Here is a 23,431-nt window from a genome sequence, read left to right as displayed (position 1 = left end):
AAGGCTGCCTCTTTGATTTTGCAGTTGGCTTGAAATCCCAAAGGTGGGGAGGCCTTGCCAAGAGGATCCCAGGAGCAGCGTGGGAAGTGAAGCAGTATCAGGGTTGCCTCATTACCCGCAAAGCCCCTCCCCACCATTGCTGATGGCTACTGCTCCGGCGCGAACACATGGGCTTGCTTAACTGTTCTTGCAGCAGTTTCTGAGCTCCAAGGGCAGAACGCCAACTGCAGAAAGAAACTCTGCTACTTGGGAACAGAAGGGAGGGGAGTCGAGGTTTGATTGTCCTGTTGCTGTTCAGTCTCTCAGTCGTGTCTGACTCTTTGCGACCCCGTGGACTGCAGCACACTAGGCTTCCCTGTTCTTCACTATCTGCCAGAGTTTGCTCAAACCCATGTCCATTGAGTTTATGATGCCATCCAACCTTCTCATCCTCTGTCACCCCCTTCTCCTCTGAAGTATTAGAAAACCTACAGGATGATGTCTCCAGAGCATTTAATATTTAGTGATAAGCACAGTGAGGGATAAAAGGAGATGAGTTTCTGTCCCTAGGGCGCTTACACTCTGTATGGAAGTCTCTTTCCTTCACAGTCTTCAGAGGGTGGTAGCTGAGGGCAGTGTGCTGGGCAAGCCAAACGCAGGGTCTTATCTGCACCTGAATGTATTAGATGGTGAGATTGTGAGTCTAGTCCCAGGACAGATGAAACTTTGGGGGATCTTGGGAGGAGGTAGGCATGTAAGACGAATCCAATTAACTTGTGGCTAGAATGTGAACAATGTGCTTCTTTTTTAATTGGTGTATAACTGCTTTACAATATTATGTTAGTTTCTGCTGTACAACAAACAATGTGAATCAGCTATGTGTATATACATATATTCCTTCCCTCAATCCTCCCTGCTATCAGTGTGCTTTTAAAAAGAAGAACAAGTAACAAGCAAAGAAAAATTATTTGAGGACTCATTAATGAGGGCTTCCCTGGTGGCTCAGACAGTAAAGAGTCCACCTGCATAAGGCAGAAGACCTGGGTTTGATCCCTGGGTTGGGAAGTTCCCCTGGAGAAGGAAATGGAAACCCACTCCAGTTTTCTTTGCCTGGAGAATCCCCATGGACTGTGGAGCTGGCGGGCCACAGTTAATGGGGTCACAAAGAGTCAGACACGACTGAGCGACTAGGCACAGTATAAACCAATGTCTTGAAACTAAGATAGAAAAAAAAAAAAAGAGAGAGAGAATATCCCTGGTCTCTAGGAGTTGGGGCAGGAATTGACTGGGAAAGGGTGTAAGAGGACTCACAGGGCTGATGGTTTTGTACCATGATAGGGCTTAGATTACATAGGCGTATTCATTTGTCAAGCTCAACCGATGTATGCAAAAGACTTGTGCATGTAATCATGTGTAAGAGTTACTTCAAAAGAAAAAAAAAATGTAAAAAATGTTGAACTCTTATTAGTGATAGAAATAAATTTGGAAATAAACATATTAAAAAATATATGTCTGCACATGTTTTGACCCTCCACAAAAAGGGTGACTCTAATTCACCTCTCTTTGCAGACAAGCCGTCTTAATGGTTCACTTCTAATGAGTAGGGCATGGCAGAAGGAACCCAGGGCTGGGTCTTAAAAGAGATACAGCTTCTATCTCAGCTTGAGATGCTTGCCCTCCACATCCAGGTTGACAGACTCCCACAGGGAGTAGCTTCAGGTGTTTCTGACCAATTGCTATTAATAGGAGTTGTCCGGTTGCTCCTCTAACCATAGCATCAGATCAGATCAGATAAGTCGTTCAGTCGTGTCCGACTCTTTGCGACCCCATGAATCGCAGCACGCCAGGCCTCCCTGTCCATCACCAACTCCCGGAGTTCACTCAGACTCACGTTCATCGAGTCAGTGATGCCATCCAACCATCTCATCCTCTGTCATCCCCTTCTCCTCCTGCCCCCAATCCCTCCCAGCATCAGAGTCTTTTCCAATGAGACAACTCTTCACATGAGGTGGCCAAAGTACTGGAGTTTCAGCTTCAGCATCATTCCTTCCAAAGAAATCCCAGGGCTGATCTCCTTCAGAATGGACTGGTTGGATCTCCTTGCAGTCCAAGGGACTCTCAAGAGTCTTCTCCAACACCACAGTTCAAAAGCATCAATTCTTCGGCGCTCAGCGTTCTTCACAGTCCAACTCTCACATCCATACATGACCACAGGAAAAACCATAGCCTTGACTAGACGAACCTTTGTTGGCAAAGTAATGTCTCTGCTTTTGAATATGCTATCTAGGTTGGTCTCAAGACAAGTCTCCTGTCTCAGACTCTTGTACCAACTACGGCACTGTTCCTTCCTGGTCCTTTCTCCTGACAGCTGTTCCTACATGGCCCCAGACTGTGACTCTGCCACAGTGGTCAGCCTTGTGTGACCCACACCATGACCTTGGTCTGTGTGCCTTTCAGCCAGCACCACTCACTGACCAGTGCAAAGGCAACCCTAAGTGTAAGTGGCTTTCTCAGGGCTTGACTCGTAAGCAAGGAGGAAGCTCTGCCTGTATGAATGATATTCTTTACTGGGATGCCACAGTCCCACTAATTCCTGGTGGTATCACTTAAGGACTGCAAACTTCCTCTGCGGCTGCTCTTGGCTCCCTGCCCCACCAAATGATTAACTGTTGTAGCTGGAGGCATTTAACCACCAGCCCCAGACTCTCTGTCTACTTCTGTCCTTGGTGAGGGAATCACAAGGACTCTTGGACCATAGTAGAGGGACTTCAGGCAGCTGGGCCACTTTCTCCATTCTGATCACTGCTTTTCTGCCAGGTCCCTGGAGAGCTGGCCACGCACAGAGCCAGATTCATCAGCTGACTTGCCTTCTGGGAACTGAGACTTTCGTTTATCCCTTGAGGCCTGAGGAGCAAGGCCGTCCTTTCCCCAGCACATTTTTCACAGCTGGAATCCTGGGCATGAAATTCATTCTCTGTGAGTTGTTCCATAGTATTTCCCAGATGATAGTGACCACCTTCATGGAATGTTTCCCCACCACTGAGGCGATGACTCCTGTCTGCTCTGTCCCCGTGCTTTGCTGGGATCCACATTGTAAAGTCCACTCATCAGACCTCACACCACTGGCTACATCCTACATCCTTATGATACAATGGGAGGTTCTAGGACACAAGCTGGCTTGTAGGGACCACTCTGGGAATGTCGTGGAGGGGATAAGTTACAAGACAGAGGGAAGGCTTTTCCTGAATGAGGAAAGCAAGCCAGTGTGACTGCTCCACTCAGAGAAATCTCTCCTCTCCCTGGGCCCCGGGTGACAGTCAGCGTCGCCTTGTCACCGCCTCCACCTGGCACTGGGAGTGAGCCCCAGGGTGCCTGCCACGGACTCCACTCCCCCCAACACAGCCGCCTGCCGGAGTGACTGGGTATGGCCTCCTGAGGATGCTGGATGAAGGTCATGGTGCACGTGTGCGTGCTCAGTCACGTCCGACTCTTTGTGACCCCACGGACTGTAGCCTGCCAGGCTCCTCTGTCCATGGGATTCCCTGTCCAAGAACATTGGAGTGGGTCGCCATGTCCTCCTCCCGGGAATCTTCCCGGCCCAGGGATCGAACCTGTGTCTCCTGGTCTTATATACATTTCAGAAGGGTCCTTTACCACTAGTACCACATGAGAGGCCCGACCAACGCCATTCGGAGCCACTGTCCCCGAAAGAGCTACCAGTCCTGTTGGTGAGCCAGGAACCTGTCAGTAGACAGGACCAGTCTTGTGGGTCAAATCCTCAGGGAAGAAAAGCTTCCTAACATGTGACGGGGGCAGGGGGACAAAATCCAGACCCCCTGTGGCAGAGAGTGTTGCTGCTCACAGAGGATCCGCACGGGGCTCTCCACTCTCAGACCCCTCCTTGTCTGAGGCTAATGCAAGCACGTGCGTCTTCTGTGGCCTGGCTCGCTCTCTCCGTCTCTCTCTCCCTCCCTCTTTATTCTTCTCTCTCCCTCCTCATTCCTTTCTCTTTCCCTTCATCTCTCTCTCCATGAACCCAGAAGGAAAGGATGCTAAGACACTGTAGCTGCATTATGAAAACAGTAGAGACCCCAGAGTCGCTACCAAGAACAGCACGCAGGCCCCTGAGAGGCACGGAGCAGAGAGACAGAGGGGAGGTCACACGGGGTTCCCACGCAGGAGGCCCACTCAGCCGCGTGCGTGAGAACCAGGGTCTCTACACATGCCAGGGTTGAGAGGCTAGGGTCCATTTGCTACAGCAGCTTAGCTTGTTCTAGCCCATCTAATATACTCTGGGTATTGTTGGGATTTCTTCATCTTTGGTTTTCTACTCATCTGTTGTGAAACTTGCAGGACTGAAGTTCTGTTGAGACACGCTAAGTAGTTCAACGTGGAATCATGGTGACCAGTGGGAACTTACGTACTAGCAGTCTTGAAATGTCCACTGTAGGACTGAAAGTGAAAGTGAGGTCACTCAGTTGTGTCCGACTCTGCAACCGCATGGACTGTAGCCCACCAGGCTCCTCCATCCATGGGATTTTCCAGGCAAGAGTACTGGAGTGGATTACCGTTCCCTTCTCCAGGGGATCTTCCCAACCCAAGGCTCGAACCTGGGTCTCCTGCATCACAGGCAGACACTTTACCGTCTGAGCCACCAGGGAAGCTGTAGGACTGGAGGGTCTCAAAGCGATAAACTAAGAATACTGCTTTAGATGCGAGGTTCCATGGGTTGTGTGTGTCTCTGGGGCAGAAGGAACAGCAGATAGAGCCAAGATCCCTTCTCCCTGGGGAGACTGTTACCCCTTGAAAAGAGATACTGAGCAGAGAGGCTTGAAGGCCCTTTGCTAGAGGACCTGACTTCACACGGCTGAGAGCAGGTCCAGATGGAGGCTCTGTCAGGACAGAAGGCCAGAAGGCAATATCCGACCCACACTTATCTTAAGACCTCTTGCCAAACTTGAGATGCTGCTCACGCCAAGACACCTCTGTCTCAGAGCTCTCCTTGGAGTGGTTGGTTGCCCCCTTTTCCCTACTTGGCTGGCCTGTGTCGTGTTCTGCATGTGAGCAATCTGTGATTCATGAATTGAATGTTGGCTACTGGTCATGTATCTCCAATCCTGTGATTCTTACCTGTCCCTCCTGCCAGGCCCTGCAACAAACAGGTATTCTGGAGGGTGGCCCAGAGAGAGACTGGTGAGCTGGGCATTTCCGGTGGAGAAGTAGCATGTACCGAGAACTCTGGGGTGACTTCCCTGGTGGTCCAGTGGTTAAGACTCCCTGGACTGTAGCCCAGCAGTCTCTTCTGTCTATGGAATTCTCCAGGCAAGAATACTAGAGTGGGTAGCTATTCCTTTCTCTAGGAGATCTTCCCGACCCAGGGATCAAACCCAGGTCTCCTGCATTGCAAGCAGATTCTTTACCATCTGAACCATGAGGGAAGCCACACTTTCACTTTCAAGAACTCTATGGGGACATCTCTGGTGGTCCAGTGTTTAAGATTCTACAATTCCACTGCAGAAAGCACATGTTCGATCCTTGGTCAGGAAACTAAGATCCTGAAAGGCACACGGCCAAAAAAAAAAAAAAAAAAAAATTCTAAAGTGGGATACAACACAAACAAATGTGGGAAGTTTAAGCTTCTCCTCTGAAGTCACCCAGAATAACTTTTGCTGACAGTAAATCTCCAATCACAAGCTGTAAATCATTTTGCATATTATTAGTCCTGATGAGTTTTCAGTGTGATGTGACATATTTCAGGCCCCTCCATCAATTGTCAAGAAATGAAATGTCAGATTCTGAGTTGCTTGGCCTAATGGAGAGCAATGAAAGAGCATTATTTGCAAAGCTTACCAGCCTGGAAGGAGCCCCAGACTGATAGTCAGGCTGTCGATTCTAAGCCCAGCCCCTCCCAGCTCCAGCCAAGGCCGTGAATACGTATCAGTTGAGCTATTACTGTGAATGAGAAGGTTGGAAATGATGATCTTCATGGTTTCCCTAATAGCTCAGTTGGTAAAGAATCCACCTGCAATGCAGGAGACTCCAGTTTGATTCCTGGGTTGGGAAGATCTGCTGGAGAAGGGATAGGCTACCTACTCCAGTATTCTTGGGCTTCCATTATGGCTCAGCTGGTTAAGAATCTGCCTGCAATGTGGGAGACCTGAGTTCAATCCCCGGTTGGGAAGATCCCCTGGAGAAGGCAAAGGCTACCCACTCCAGTATTCTGACCTGGAGAATTCCATGGCCTGTATAGTCCATGGGGTCGCCAAGAGTTGGACACGACTGAGTGACTTTCACGTCCATGGTCTCCCCTTGTTTTGATAGTTGTGTACTATTGTGATGCTAACAAGGCTTATATTTCCTGAAGTTTGTCTCTCTTTGTTACTCCAAGAAAGCTCAGCAAAGCAAACAGATTGAACACATCCGCAGCCATTTGATTGCAACTCAGAAGGGGGCACCATGACTCTGATGGGTAGCAGGGGAGGCTGGCTTTGGTCTTGTGACATCCTGGTAGGTGGAACTCAGTCTTGGTGAGAGATCTTCTAAGAGAGGAGAACCTTCCTGGTTTGTTCATAGGAATGCTCTTGGTCAGCCTCATGGATATCTGACCCCACAACCTGTCCTTTGTAAAGACCACTGAAGTGAAGTGAAAGCCACTCAGTTGCACCCGACTCTGTGAACCCATGGACTGTAGCCCACCAGGCTCGTCAGTCCATGAAATTCTCCAGGCAAGAATACTGGAGTGGGTCGCCATGCCTTCCTCTAGGGCATCTTCCCAACCCAGGGATTGAACCTGCGTCTCCTACATTGCAGGCAGTTTCTTTACCATCTGAGCTACCAGGGAAGCCAAAGACCACTGGACTTTGTTTAAATGCTGGGAGTTTTCAAACTAAGCATTAACATGACTTGTCAGCCAGATGAATTTGGACAAGTCACTTAACCTTGCTGAGCCTATAACTCCATTTGTACAATAGATATAATCGTATCTACTTAACAGAATTGTTACCTGTATTCAGTGAAGTTCTATATAGGAAAACCTATAACAAAATCTGTTTGACAGAGTAGACTCGTACAAAATTTAATGAACAGAGAAGTACAGGGGGGTAGATGGATGGACAGATGGCAAGTATTCTATCCAGAACCAACTACTGGGGGTGGGGGACTTCCCTGGTGATCCACTGGTAAGAACCCACCTTCCAATGCTGAAGACGTGAGTTCAATCTCCGGTCTGGGAACTGAGATCCCAGACGCCTAGGGGAAACTGAGGCCAAGCACCACAACAAAGACCCAGCATAGTTAATTTTTTTTTTTTAATTAAACCAACTACTGGGGGGAACCATCAGTATGACATGAAGCTCACCTCCTCCCACAAATAAAACCAGCTACTTCCTGGAGAGACAGAGACTATCTTAGGATATTGTTAAGGGGTTTGTGGCTTGAACCAAAACATTGCTTGAATCTCTTTGCATTATACTTTTGCTATCTTCTACGGAATGGGTTCTCTAAATTCTGTATCTGCTGCCTAAAGAAATATTTTTATAATATTATTTTTCATTAACTAACCTCTGGGTTCACTTCCATAATTTTTTTTTTTTTTTGGCTGTGCCCCATGACATATGGGACCTTAATTCCCGAGCCAGGGGTAGAATCCACGCCCCCCTCCCCTGCACTGGAAGTGCAGAGTCTTCACCCCCGGTCCACGAGGAAAGTCCCAAGGAGTGCTTTTTCCCTCATTATTGGTCTTAAGGCTAATGACATCGAGCTACTCAGCCCCCATTGTTCTGCTGTTTTTGGATTTCAAAACATTCTGCTCAACTTTCCATTTACTTCATGACTTTACAAACTTTGATCACCCTGACTTTTCTGCCTTCTTTTTCTAGCTTGAAGAGTTTTGTTCTTTTTAGGTTATCCTCCTGAGACAGCCTCCGTATCCCCTTGATCTTATGAAGTTTTCTTCTTTTAAGTCATCTCCAGCACCATTATGTCATTATTCTTAAGAAGCCCTGACTTTCAGTTTAACAACATGTGGGATGGGAGGGGGAGAGAATTGAGATCAAGTCAGTTATGAAATCAGTGCTCTGAAAATAGAAAGATATGGTACTTGCCACCTGAGTGACAGGGGCTTTGATGTACCCCACCCTGATACGCTATCCAACTCTTTCCACACCATAGACTGTAGCCTGCCAGGCTCCTCTGCCCAGGGGATCCTCCAGGCAAGAATATTGCCATTTCCTTCTCCAGGGGATCGTCCCAACCCAGGAATCGAACCAGGGTCTCCTGCATTGCTGGCAGATTCTTTACTGACTGAGCTATTAGGGAAACCCCTCGAAATGCTAAAAGAAAATGAGAACTGATGTTAGCACAGGTCTGTGTGCCCAAGGCTCAGTAAGTCCAAACAAACTGAAAGGTTGGTGTTCGGAGCAAAGAAAGATTCATTGCAGGGCCATGCGAGGAGACGGGCGGCTCACGCTCCCCTCAGATTCATCGCACGGCCACGCGAGGAGACGGGCGGCTCACGCTCCCCAAAATACCCCAAGATCCTAGAAGGGTTTTGGCAAAGCACTTTAAAAAGCCAGATGAGGGAGGAGGGTCTCAGCGGATGGGATGAGCTCACGCACTGTTCTCTGATTGGCTGATGGTGAGGTCACAGGGTGGGGTCACAAGTGTTAACAGGATCGGTCCTTAGGCTCCAGAGACCTGGGGGTTATATGCTCCTGACCAAGTAGTTAACATCTCCATTTGGTGGGGTTTTCACATCTGTGGAACAGCTCAGGAGATGTGCATCAGATACTATTATGTAGGTCCTTCAGAGAGAAGGCACAGCAGAAGGGATGGGGGCGGCCTGTCCCAGGAAGACCCCACAGGGTCCCGCTCGGTTACACTGGGAGTCCTTCTGGGGTGCGTCTAGTCTAGTCTCATCCACACTTGCTCAGTCGTAAGAATCTTCCAAAGCACTGGTTAAATATTCAGACCCCAAGGCTCTGCACAGACCTGTGCTGTCCAAGATGGTGGCCAGCGGCCACAGGGTGCGACTGGGCCCTTGAAAGGTGGCCACTCCAAGCTGAGTTATATTGTATGTGTATAATACACCCTAAGTTTTACAGTCTTCATTCAAAGAAAGAATTGAAAACATCTCACCACAATTTTCTATCGACTACATCCTGCAATAAGAGATGATAGCATTTTCAATATATGGCATCAAAGAAAAGATTAGAATTAGCTTCACTTATGTCTTTATGCTTTTTTTTAAAGATATGGCTGCTAGAACATTTGCCACGACATGACCGGCCCACACTACATGCTGCTGGACAGGCTGGTCCAGACATATGGAATCAGAGTCCCCGTGGGCGAGGCTTACAGGTGTCCAGCGTTCCTGGTGATACTTATTTGACTGGGAAAACTGGGAGCACGGTGAACTCATTTGACAGAGGAGGAAATTCACATTCAGAGAGTCTGATCAGCTTGTCCAAAGTCATGCCAAGATCCACATTGTAAGGGCCAGCGAGTCAAACTCTAACCTCATCACAATGGACGCTGGCTAAGTGCAGAAATGTGGAGCAACTTGTCCACTGATGCTGAGAGCAGTATCTTACAAACACATGCTGAATGGATGAGGCCACTTAGACACAATGTTCATGAAGCTAAAGGCATGATTCCAATCCCCCAGAAGCCTGGTCTGCTGCGTTCTCTTCTCCAGGCTGCAGCAAAGAGGGTTGTTATCCACCAGGGAAAGAAAGACAGGTTAGAGGCCATCGAGAAACTATCCTTGCTTGAAAAGCACAGCACAAATCACATTAGCATCTCCTGGAGAGCGTCCTCTTCACAGGCAGGTTTGGCATTCAACTCATATCCATTCCGGGAGTGTCCTAGGAGTCATTTGTACCACTAAGAAATGTAATCAGGGCTGCCCTTGTGGCTCAGTGGTAAGGAATCCACCTGCCAATGCAAGGGAAAGGGGTTCGAGCTCTGGCCTGGGAAGATCCCACACCCCACAGAGCAACTAAGCCTCTACACCATAACTACTGAGCCTGTGCTCAAGAGCCTGGGAGTCGTAACTCCAGAGCCCTCGTGCCTCAACTACTGAAGCCTGTGTGCCCTGGAGCCCGAGCTCCACAATGACAGAGACCCCTGCAATGAGAAGCCTACATGTGCAACTAGAGATTAACCCCCGCCTCCGCAACCAGAGAAAAGCCCACGCGACAACACAGACCCAGCACAGCCAAAACAAGTAAGGAAAGATTTGGTTTTGTCTTAAAAAAGAAAGAAACATAATCACCACAACTCTTCCCCCAGTTCCACCTGTTGGAAATTCTACCTCCTCTACCAAAAATAAAGAAGAAGGAATTTTTTTTCCCCTAAACCCCCTAAGCTATTCAGCACCCAGAGGACTTACTTCCAAGTCCCTCTGGGGCTCATGGTTTCTATTTTTAATCATGCAAGGTGCAGAGAGAAAAGCAGCTCTGAAAGAAACTGGTGTGCAGAGAAACCGTGAACACCCTCTGGCCTCTACAGGTGAATGTGAGTGACACAGCAGTAGGCTTCTCAGAATCCATGGAGGACACGGCCTTTGAGTCACCCAGGAAGAGCAAAAGCCAAAACCTCATTCCTCTCACCATCCTCTCCATCCTATACATTACTCACCAGGCAGCTGCAAGTAGGAAGCCCAATTTCACACCGAGTGAGGGAGCGAAACTTCCGTGTGGGCAAACATTCAGTAAGTCGGGGGATGACTCATAGACCCCTCAGCCCATTGTTAGAGTGGTCCCCACCTGCCTCTCGGCAAGCTGAAATAATCCGTTGTCAATGCTGCTGCAGAAAAATCTAATTGCAACCTTGGTCCCCCAGCCTCTGTTGAATTGCTCACCCACAGACTCGGCTTTAATTACATAACACTTGGAGAGAGGAAGGCAGAAAAGACGAAGCCTACGTTGGTCCTTCAGTAAAAATGGAAATTGATCAGAGTTCAGTCACGTGCCCAGGGGCCTGCGGACCATGTGTTGTATCGCCAGGTCACCCAGGAAACTTGCTACTAAGCCTGCTGCGGGGGTCCCTCCCCCGAACTCTCTACACTGAGTGCAGCCCCCAGGAATATGTACATATTCAGTTCTCCTAGTGATACCTGTGCATGCTAGGCCATGAAATACCAGCCTAGAACCATGTCTGCCACACTGAATTTTGTTGAAGGGAAGTTGAAGTATGTAGATAAATAAATACTTGTTATATGTGGGTACACAGGCCTCTTCCCTCAGGCCCCAGACTCTGCTTCTGAATCCCAGCCCAGGAGCAGCCACTATCCAGCAGGATATCTCTGTGGCAGCAGCACCCAGCAGACAGCCTCGCCAAAGACCCCTCGTTCCCAGATCCCCTGATCTGGACCACAGCTCTGAAAGCTTCACGGGAGACTGAGCTACTAACTACAATCCAAATCAGAGCCGGGCATTGCTCCTTGGCCCGTATGCCTGACCCCCCCAACCCCTGGAAGACCCTGATGACCGGCCCAGCTCCCTAGTCTACCAATCTACCCTGGGGAGGTGCCATGCAGACCTCTGTGCCTCAGGTCCCATTCCTAGACAAGCCGGGGCTCACCATACATGAGGAATCCAGAGATGGACACCGCTCAGGGCAAGGCTGCACGCTTGGCCTTAGTTTGGAGGATGGGGGGTGGTCAGGGTAGGGGGGAAAAGGAGGAAGCCAGGGTGGAGGCTGTGCAAGAAGGTGGCAGAGCAGATGGTGCCCACCACAGCGTTGCTGGACAAGGGGACCACAGGGGAGCCACGGCCAGCTCTGGTTTCTTCCCATCGTTTCGGCCCCAACCTCCCGTCCCCCACTTCTGACGCGTCCAGGACTGGATGCGAGGGAGGAGCTTCCGGAGCAAAGGTGACGCTACTTTCCCCAGGCAGGTGCGCCAGAGGGGGTGGCGTCGGCGCCACGGGCTGCACACACCGCGGAAGGCACCTGCGTGTCCGTGTGGATCTCTGTGCGTGAGTCTGCATGTGTCTCTGTATGCATATCTGTGTCTGTGTATTTGTGTGTGGCTGTCGGTATGTATCTGTGTCTCTGTGTGTGTATCTGAGTATCTGTGTGTATGTGTGTCTATGTGTATATGTGTGTGTGTGTGTGTGTGAATCTGTGGTTGTGTATATCTGTGGGTGTGGGTATCTGTGTGTATCTGTGGGTGTCTGTGTGTATCTGTGTCTGTGTCTGTGCGTGAGTGTCTGTGTGTATCTGTGGGTGTCTGTGTGAGTGTCTGTGGGTGTCTGTGTATCTGTGTCTCTGTGTGTGTATCTGTGGGTGTCTGTGTGTATCTGTGTCTGTGTGTGAGTGTCTGTGTGTTGTGTATCTGTGTCTGTGGGGGTGTGTGTGTATCTGTGTGTATCTGTGTCTGTGTGTGAGTGTCTGTGTATGTGTGTGTATGTGTCTGTGTGTGTGCGTATCTGTGTGTTTCTGTGTCTGGGTGTGTGTATCTGTGTCTGTGTGTGAGTGTCTGTGTGTCGTGTATCTGTGTCTGTGGGGGTGTGTGTGTATCTGTGTGTATCTGTGTCTGAGTGTCTGTGTGTTGTGTATCTGTGTCTGTGGGGGTGTGTGTGTATCTGTGTGTATCTGTGTCTGTGTGTGGGTGTCTGTGTGTGTGTGTGTATGTGTCTGTGTGTGTGCGTATCTGTGTGTTTCTGTGTCTGGGTGTGTGTATGTGTGTCTGTGGGGGTGTGTGTGTATCTGTGTGTATCTGTGTCTGTGTGTGAGTGTCTGTGTCTGTGTGTGTATGTGTCTGTGTGTGTGCGTATCTGTGTGTTTCTGTGTCTGGGTGTGTGTATCTGTGTCTGTGTGTGAGTGTCTGTGTGTTGTGTATGTGTGTCTGTGGGGGTGTGTGTGTATCTGTGTGTATCTGTGTCTGTGTGTGAGTGTCTGTGTATGTGTGTGTATGTGTCTGTGTGTGTGCATATCTGTGTGTTTCTGTGTCTGGGTGTGTGTATCTGTGTCTGTGTGTGAGTGTCTGTGTGTCATGTATCTGTGTCTGTGGGGGGGTGTGTGTATCTGTGTGTATCTGTGTCTGTGTGTGAGTGTCTGTGTGTCGTGTATCTGTGTCTGTGGGGGGGTGTGTGTATCTGTGTGTATCTGTGTCTGTGTGTTTCTGTGTCTGGGTGTGTGTATCTGTGTCTGTGTGTGTGTATCTGTGTCTGTGAGTGTGGGTGTCTGTGTGTATCTGTGGGTATCTGTGTATATCTATGTCTGTGGGTGTGGGTGTCTGTGTGTGTGCAGGCCTGTGATTTGCACCTTCCTCAAGACTCTTCCTCTGGGACCCCTGTCCAGCTGAGCAGTCCTGTCCCCAGGTCAGCCCCTGCAGCTTGCAGTGCCTGAGCTTCAGTGCCCCCTCTCCACCCTCCAGGGCCCCTCAGCAGGGATCCGGTTTAGGACAGCCTCCAGGCATCTCGCACAGGGGGTTGTTGGGGAAATGTGTGCTTTTGCCTCCTCCCACGGGGTGCTCCACACATCCTCCTGCCTCCAGGCCATTCAAGGAGACACCAGACACCAGCTGCATTCTCTGCACATGGAAATACCTACAGTCTCCTGTGGTTTCCTTGATTAAAACACCCCACCCCACCCTCATGGGGGTGCTGAAGTGGCAGAGTGGAGCGGAGATGCCCAGAACTCTAGGGCCCCCAAGGGGTTTTCTCCCTCATCCTCTTCAACTTCATCTTTCCGGCTGGGCTGGAGGTTGAAAACGAACTGACACCGATCAAGCAGGTTCAGTTCCTTCCTGAGCGATTCCCGCTCAAGGCCCCCACTTCCTCTCTGGTGCTCCCAGGCTTTGGGGCCTCGGCCTGTCAGGCGAGTGTATCCTCCTAAGTTCTGTCTCGTCACAACAAAGATTTGGAGCGACGGACATTAAAGCCCTTGGCGCATCACAGCTCTCGGGTCTTGGACAAACCGTATTATAGCTCTTAGACAAATCAGTGTTACAGCTCTATTCTATTTAGAAGATAACAGGAGAATCCATCCTCAAAATGTGAGGGCATGCCAACCCAAAGACGCGAAGAGAGTGGAGGAGTGTGCCAGCGCAAGGGAGAGAGGGGGAGAGAGAGAGAGAAAGAGAGAGCGCTTTGGTTCCTCCTTTTACATGGTTTTTTTTCCCTCCCCCTGGGCCTGCCCTATGCAAATTGGGCTTAGCCAGGAGTGCTGTTTGTTTTTCCTGAGGTCTTCACTCCGGTCCTCGGACCTTCCTTTGACCTTCCTTTGTTTTATTTTCGCAGGCTTTTCCCTTCCTTGTCTTTTAGCCACCGCCATTTTGGACTCCTTTTCCCTATTCTAACTACCTAACAAGCCCAAACCGAAGCATCTCATCTGAATATCTTCTTTCTCATATGCAATTATAATCCAAGGTGATATTTATTCAAATGGAAAAGCCTGTTTATTGCAATAGAATTAACAGGTAATCTAGGAGCAAACAGAGGAGGGAGTGTCTGACCTTGTCTGGGGCAATTAAGAGGATCTTTGCAAAGGAAGTGATATGTGAGCTACGTCTGGAGGTTGAAGAGGAGATATTCAATTCTGCTGGAGACAGGGTGCTATTCTAGGTTTGACATGGCCGAGTGCTTCTCTGTCTGTGACAGCTCCTGTTCTTTAGATGATTTCAAGAATGGTTTCCCAAATCTGACATCCAGCGGCTGTCAAGCCATTTGTAGGGAGAGGACAGGGAGATGCGAACAATAAGGATGGATTTGAACAGATAAGTTAGAAGGAAGCTGCATCTTCTTACTGCATACGCGCTTCACTGACAAAGCAAAGGGAGAGCTCTAAGTCAATGAAAATATTCACATCGCTGCCTGTGTGTGTGTGTACACACACACACGTATAAATAGGCCATGGGTTTAGAGTCCATTTTTTGCCCCCTTTATCCAAATCCCTTCCAGAAAGTATAGGTAATTTTAGAAAAAGGGAGAAAAGCATGAATACAAGGCCAGGAACTCCCATATAAAGCCCATGTTCTACAAAGCTCTCTAAAGGTGCCGAAAGGGAGAAAATAGCAATTGCATTCTACAGAGAGATGCAAAGGGCATGTGAAGCATTTGCAGAGTTAATACAAGCTGTCTCAGCCCCCTAAGAAGAGGACGGTTTGTCAGTCCGGGCATTTCCTGGGGAGAAGGTGGGAGGCAAGGATAGAACGAGGTTCCCTAAGTCAGAAGATTAACCCAATTCTGCCCTGAGACACTGAGCAGTAGGGCTTTCTGTGTTTCTACGATGGGCAAAGGTGGAGCTTAGATAAAAGCATTTTAGATGCAGAGGGGGTCTCAGCGATCAAGTCACACAGTGGATTTCACTGATGAGGAAACCGGGCCCCCAAGGCATTCTGAGCCTTGCCCCCAGTCTCATCGTGAATCACAGCGACACAGAACCGGGGCACAGGTTACACTAGGTATCAGCGGAAATGCCAGCTCCCCTGTGACTGGGGTGTAGAGCATGCAGAGTTCTCTCCCTACAACCTCTCTGGAAGCCACTAAAAAGAAAGCAAACATGTGACATTATATTCCAAACCTACAAGGACGCAGAGACCCATTGAGGAGCTGATCCCAGATGAGAGATGTCAACAAAATTCTAAAAGAGGCAAAGCAGATGCTTGGGTGGTAAATAATACATCAGAGTGGAAAAAGCTGAAACCTAAACTCTTGCCGAGAAAGAAAGCAATGAAACGCAAGGCAATTGACACCCCTGAACTGTGTGCAAACCCCAGAAGGGGAATGCTCCAGGTGCCCCTGAAAGTGGGGCTGAGGGTGGGGTGGGGGGCTGGGACGGAACCTTAAGAGCCCCAGGTCCCTCTGCCCCTTCACCCAGTCAGCTGGCCAGCTCATCCTCCAACACCCACACAAAGACACAAACACAGGCCTCTTCGTGCACGGACTCCAAAGGCAGTGCTGAGACAGGCTTGCGTGGGGAGCAGTTTACTTAGGAATCTGATCCTAAGAAGTGGGAGGGAAGGGAGAGCAGAAAGGACGGGGGAAGGAGACAGAGTCCCTCGCAGATGCCTTATTCTGTGTGCCAGCCCGTGGGTGACCAGTTGTTCTAGGTCACCAGGATTTCTGAGGAGGCTTGTGAACTGGTTACCAGAACCCCCTACCCTGGGCTTCCCTGGTGGTTCGGATGGGACAGAATCTGCCTGCAATGCAGAAGACGGGTTTCATCCCTGGGTCAGGAAGGTCCCCTGGAGGAGGGCATGGCAGCCCACTCCAGTATTCTTGCCTGGAGAATCCCATGGACAGAGGAGCCTGACAGATTACAGTCCAGGGGGTCACAAAGAGTCAGACACAACTGAGCGATTAACACTTTCACGCTTTCTTTTCACTTTCCTGCCCTGGGGATGGAGTGGGGGGTGGAGGTGACTCCATCAACACCTGTGGCATCCATTTCTTTGTTCCTCTTGATTGCACACATGGGATACCTTCCGAGTTCCCCCTGTGAGGCACCCGGAAGTGTAGGGATAGAATCAAGAGTTGCTGGCCAGAAAATATTCTTAAATTTAACTACTACATAAAAAAGAAAAAAAAAAAAAGTTGCATGGCCCCAAATACCACTGCTGGGCTTCCCAGCTGGCGCTAGTGGTAAAGAACCCGTCTGCCAATGCAGGAGACATAAGAGATGTGGGTTCAATCCCTGTGTTGGGAAGATCCCCTGGAGAAGGAAATGGCAACCCACTCCAGTATTCTTGCCTGGAGAATCCCATGGACAGAGGAGCCTGGCGGGCTACAGTCCAGGGGGTCACAAAGAGTCGGACATGACTGAGGCAAGTTAGCACACACGCTGTGGAAAACAGTATGGAGATTTCTCAAAAGACTAAAAATAGAGCTGTAACAGGAGGGAAAGGGGCAGGGTGCAACTTCTGAGAGAAGGATGTAGCCCAAGGACACAACATAAACTGATTAGGATCAAATGGGCCCAAGCTGGCAGACAAGACTAGAACCTGATCCTCAATCAGTAAGTGAAATGACACACCCAGAGGTGCCCCGACAGTTCCAAGGCACTGTTAAAACACCAAGGAGTGGGCGGTGGCCCAGATCCTGGAAATCTCCGCCCCTTCCCACAATAGTTGGAATAACCCTCCCACTCATTAGCATATGAAATTACCCAGCCTATAAAAGCTAACGACGCCAAATTTCATGACCATACTCACCCTCTGCGATGGCCCACATTCTGTCTGTGGAGTGTATTTCTCTCTAAATCTGAGCAAATCTATTTCTTACCTATCACTTTGTCTCTCACTAAATTCTTTCTGTGATGAGACATCAAGAACCTGAGCTTCATTATGTCCTGAAACCAGGTACCATGGGTTTTGATTAGATTTGAGTCTCAGCCACATGGGTTTAAGTCCCAAACAGGGTTTTGGCTGGGTTTGAGTCCAAGCCACATGGGTTCAAGTCTCAAACTGGATTTTGGCTGGGTTCATCAAGTCCCAGGACATATGGGTTCAAGTCCCAACCTGTGGTAAACGGTTTCACGGCTACCATAGGACCAGCAATTCTGCTCCTGGATATATATCCAGAAGAAGAAAAAAAAAAAACACTAATTCTAAAAAATACAAGCACCCCAATGTTCATAGCAAACATTATTTACAATAGCCATGACATGGAAACAACCTAAATGTCCATCAACAGATAAAAGGATAAAGATGTGGTGCATATATACGAGGGAATATCAGCCACAAAAAGAACAAACCTTTGCCATCTGCAGCACCATAGGTGGAGTCAGAGGGCATTAGGTAAATGAAATACGGCAGAGAAAGACAATAGTGCACCACAGCACTTGTGTGTGAGGTCTAAAAAATACGACAAACCAGTAAATGTCATTTTAAAACAGCAGCAGACCTGTAGATACAGAGGACAACGTAGTGGTTACCAGTGGGAGAGGGAAACGGGGAGGGGCAACATAGGGGTGGGGATGGGAGGTGCAAACTATTGCGTGTAACACTGGCTCAAGGATGCACCGCAAAGGGGAACACGGCCGATACTGTATAGTAACCGTAAATAGCAAATGACCATTAAAAGCTGTATTAAAAAATAAACCTTTGATTTTAGAAAAAAATCTGACTCCCTTAACAGCAGTAGCGAGAAATGGGGAAAGTCACTGAACTCACCTGTTCCTCGGTTTCCTCATCAGCAAAATGAGAGATAATCACGAGCCCTACGTGCTTCTGGTGCCTCCGATCTCTGCAGAAAGCTGCCACGCACGTGGAGCAAACGGAAACAGCGCCCCCTGGAGGTATGCAGCGGACAAAGGCAGGACCACATGACAAAGCCCTGTTCCTCCAAGCCACCAGGGAATGTCCCCAGGGCTCTGCACACCGCTCACCAGCCACCAACAACCTCTGTCCCACCGTCAGTGTGATGGGACTGGAGACGCACAGAACCCTGCGTGAATCTGGAGGAATCTCCTCCCTACCCCGCGTATGCACAGCCTCACCACCGCAATCTGCTAAACACTCTTACATCGCACTTCACCACATGCATATCCATCACAGGGTCACAAGTCATCTTTTGAACAACATTTGTTTCTTGGACTGTGCCAGGTCTTAGTTGGGGCATGCAGGATCTTTAGTTGTGACAGGTGAACTCTTAGTTGCAGCCTACGGGATCTAGTTCCCTGATCAGGGATCAAACCCAGGCCCCTTGCACTGGGAGCACAGAGTCTTAGCCCCTGGGCCACCAGGGAAGTCCCAAGTCATCCTTTATTAACTGGAAACTCACCCCTTTCAGCTTTGTACATCTTTAAACCTTCACGCCCCACCCCCGCCCCACAGCCCAGATCCTTGCCCTGTTACTTCTACAACTCAAGGTCATCAGCAAAATCTCCTCTATTTCAGCCTCTTCTTTGGAATATTCCCCTCACCTTCTCTAACGGAAACTGGCTGACTGCAGAGGAATCTGCCTCCCCTCAGAATGTTCTTTCAAATCCCTTGTACAAGTGGACTGGGCCATGAAGTAGATGTTTCCAGCTCCTTATTGTGGCTTCTGGACTGTCATCCTTCCTCACTCATGAAATGAACCTAACTCCTTGAAGCTCCTTCCACTGCAAGGAGATCCAACCAGTCCATCCTAAAGGAAATCAGTTCTGAATATTCACTGGAAGGACTGATGCTGAAGCTGAAACTCCAATGCTTTGGCCACCTCATGCGAAGAGCTGACTCCTTGGAAAAGACCCTGATGCTGGGAAAGATTGAAGGCGGGAGGAGAAAGGGGTGTCAGAAGCTGAGATTGGATGGCATCACAGGCTCTCCTTGGAAAAGACCCTGATGCTGGGAAAGATTGAAGGCGGGAGGAGAAAGGGGCATCAGAAGCTGAGATTGGATGGCATCACCGGCTCAATGGACATGAGTTTGAAAAAACTCCGGAAGTTGGTGATGGACAGGGAGGCCTGGCGTGCTGCAGTCTGTGGGGTCACAAAGAGTCCACGGGGACACGACTGAGCGACTGAACTGAACTGAACTAACTGAACTTTGAAGCCCTTGCCATTAGGCAACATCATTAGCTGTCTGTCACTGTGACAGCCATCTACGGACCCCTAGGTCAGCCCCTCTATTCTTAAAGATCACTGTTTTGATCCCTTTGCCTGTATCTAAGGACAAGTCCCCCTCCCCAGTTTGTGTCCTGAATTCAATCCCCTCTCATCTACTCAAAGATATCACTAGTGATTTTCCATCCTCTCTCACATCATAACTTCCCTCTCTGTGGATTATTTCCCTTGATCATACAAAGATGCTCTCATCTTTTCAAAACAATAATAAAAGAACTTCCCTTGAACTCTCATGAGTCTCTTGCTTCTCTATGCGTCCAACTGGCTTTATATCAAGATTCATCAAGAGAGAGCCTACCCTCCCTGAATCCCCATCTTTCTCCATCATTATCTTGGGCAGCTACTCCCATTTAGGCAGTTATCTCCACAATAAAACCAAATTCACATTCATCAAGGTCCATTCCATGTCATCAAATCTAATGGTTCTTTCACCAGGATCATCTTTCTCAACTCAGTAGGTTAGCCATCAACGGTTTTCTTTTTCTTGAAATGAAACATTGCCTTGTCTTCAAGGAGGTTACGGACTGTTTGGAGGAGCTGTGCAAAGAGCAACACAGGCGTCCCCTGATCTGGGTCTCTGAAATTTGGGACCAATCTTAGGATGAAAAGAGGCACAGTGTCTCTGGGGCCTCTTCCACGTTCTGCATTCAGTGACCATTTCCTACGCACTGTGCTGACCTCTGTGTGGTTGCTGAGATGGAGACCGTGACCTCGCCCTCACAGGGCTCACAATGCAGAGGGGGACACTCTCACTGGTCTAAGAAAATAACTCTTATTCTGTTCTTTCCCCCTCTACCCAAACGGACTTTTGCTGACTCCTCTCTGACCACTCAGTGAGTCTGTGACAGTATCTTAAGTCATATTTCCTCCGCTCGCTCTCAAGCAGATCTTAGTGGCAACTGGGAACAAAAATTCTTGATTAAATTCATTCATTCTCAGGGCAAAATGATTGGGAGTCCACTTTTAACTCCTCTTTTTAATCTAATAATTCTCCCTGTATTAAAACAAGAAGCAATATTGAAGCTTAAGAAACTTTGTGGCACAAAATGTATAGATTAAGAATGGCATTAAGGCATGCTTTTCAGTTTGTGAAGATCTATTTTCCTTCCAAGACTTAAATTCTTTCATGCTGCGGACCCATACAACAGACAGCGGGACCCAAAGCGCAGAACACTTACAAAGAGTTTTCCTATCTGTTTTGTGTCTTCCCCTGCATTTCTTTTTCCACACCAGAGCACACAACACCTTCTGAAAATTGTGTCTGCCAAGTGTACATAGTATCAAAACTTTCCTATTTGAGAAATAGTTCTTTCTCTTTTCATAGTCATGAACCACTGTTTGGAGAAACAATTGCATTGGGGGCTTTTTTTGTTTTTTGTTTTTTGATGCTGTCATTTCTATGTTATGAATTCTGAAAAACTGTGGAAATATTCCTATTCAGTAAACATCTATTAGTTTAGTAACTCCTGATGACTTTTATTTGAGAAAATGCTATACACTGAAGAAAATTTCCTAATAGGTGGACTAAAGACCAAAATTATCTTTGAAAATACCAATAGGGTCCCAAATTTTTGTTTTCTAAGACATTTTGTCATATAAGAGCATGAATACATCATCGTCTAAAGTTCTTCTCACTCTCAACAGTTCCCGCGTATTTTGTATTTGGTTCTATCTTTCCAAATATCCTCTGTACCCAGGATTTGTGTATACTGAAGGATGGGGAATTACCTGGGCTTGAATTCACACCGATACGGTGACTCACTTATTCCTCCTCTAAGAGATGCTCAAACCCGAGACCTGAGCCTCATTTTCATCATTTGTGTTTGCTTTGTTTTCTTTACTAAAGTGTAGTTGATATACTGAAGATAGTACAGTTAAACACTTCTCTGGAGCAGAGTGACTCAGATATATATAATATATATATATGGGGCTTCCCTTGTAGCTCCGTTGGTAAAGAATCTGCCTGTAGTGCAGGAGACCCAGGTTCAATTCCTGGGTTATGACAATGCCCTGGAGAAAGAAATGGCAACCCACTCCCTTGTTCTTGCCTGGAGAATCCCATGGACAGAGGAGCCTGGCGGGCTACAGTCCATGGGGTCGCAAAGAGTCGGACACGACTTAGCAACTAAACCAACCAACCTATATGTGGATATTCATTTTCTTTTCCGTTGTGGCTTACACAGGATACTGACTGTAGTCCCCCGTGCTCTACAGCAGGGCCTTGCTGCTCAGCCATCCTGTGTACAATAGCTTGTATCCGTAATCCAAACCCTCTCTCCACTCCTGCCTCTCCTCTTTGTCTTCTTGCCATCACTCACCTTCAGACCCTTCACCTGGCCTTATCAGTCACATGTCCACATCAGTGGGCCTGAACTCTGTCAGTTTATCTCCACCCTCACTGTCAACTCCTATCCAGGGTGGCCATAACCTTTCACCGGAACTGAAACCACAGCCCCCTAATTGGTATCTATTTCTGATCCATTCTAGTGCCTTCTACACAGAGCTGACAAAGTCTTATTTGTATATCACTTCCCTGGTGGCTCAGCAGTAAAGAATCCACCTGCCAATGCAGGAGATGCAAGAGATGCTGGTTAGATCCCTGGGTTGGGAAGATCTGCTGGAGAAGGAAATAGCAACCCACTCCAGTATCCTTGCCTGGAGCATTCCATGGACCGAGGAGCCTGGTGGGCTACAATCTACCGGGTCGCAAAGAGTCGCACATGACTGAGCAACTGAGCAGGTCCTGATCAAAACCTACAGTGATTTCTGTCCACAAACAGGATATCCGACAGAATCCATATGAGGTCCAAACAGCCATGTGTGATCTGCCCCCACGTTCCCCTCCACCTGATTCCCTGGGTTTTAGTGAGGCTCATCTTTCAGGCCCAGCAAAGATCTCTTCTGAGTCAGGACCTTTGCTTGGGCTCCTGCCCCTGCCAGATGTTAAATTAGAGCAGCCTCTGCTAATGAAACTTTTCTTGTGTGTGTGCGTTTATGACTTCTTTAATTTTTTTTAATTTATGAATTTCTATTAATTTATTTAATTGGAGGCTAATTACTCTACAGTATTGTAGTGGTTTTGCCATACACTGACGTGAAATCCACCACGGGTGTACTTGTGTTCCCCATCCTGAACCCCCCTCCCAACCCCCTCCCCATCCCATCCCTCTGGGTCATCTCAGTGCACCAGCCCCAAGCACCCTGTCTCATGCATCAAACCTGGACTGGCGATCTGTTTCACATATGGTACTATACATACAAATGTAACTTTAAATTGTTGAGTCAGAGAGTCCTTTCTAAAATCCAAAGAGAGAGTATCACCCTGCTCACTGACTCCAAGCACATCACCTTGAACCTATGGAAGTCACACTAACGATCTATCTGTTTTTAGTCTGCCTCCTACCGGATCATAAGCCCCACAAGGGCAGGGATATGTCTGTTTTCTTATTAAAAACATCTCCTTTGCTCAGAAACCTCCAAAATAAATAATTGCCTACTTAATAAATATTTGTTAAAGAATAAACTAGTTTTCCTTCTAAAATCTGGCCTGCCCCAGAATGTGTCGCTTTTTCTTATTCAGCTAAATTCAGGTTTTTTTGGAAAAGGATGTTTCTGAGAAACAGAGCTCTCTCTCAACTGTGACTATAAAAAATAAACATTTGTGTTGAGCTATTGCATGTTTTTATATTTATTCTTCACTCACGTGAAACTCACATGAATGTTCTCGGCCTGCCTGCATCTTTCCTTCACTGGAAGGAAACCCATTCCCCGTCAATTGGAGAAGCAACCTGTCCAGCTGAAGCAGTGAGGATGTGCTGCTCATTTGCATCAGGACGGAGGAGGTGAGCATGCAGGGAGGGGCCAGGATGCTGGACTCCACAACTACCCTCACATCTGC

Source organism: Bos mutus, chromosome 4 (assembly GCF_027580195.1).
Source record: "Bos mutus isolate GX-2022 chromosome 4, NWIPB_WYAK_1.1, whole genome shotgun sequence".
NCBI classification, from domain to species: domain Eukaryota; kingdom Metazoa; phylum Chordata; class Mammalia; order Artiodactyla; family Bovidae; genus Bos; species Bos mutus.
Note: the sequence above shows the minus strand (reverse complement) of the source record.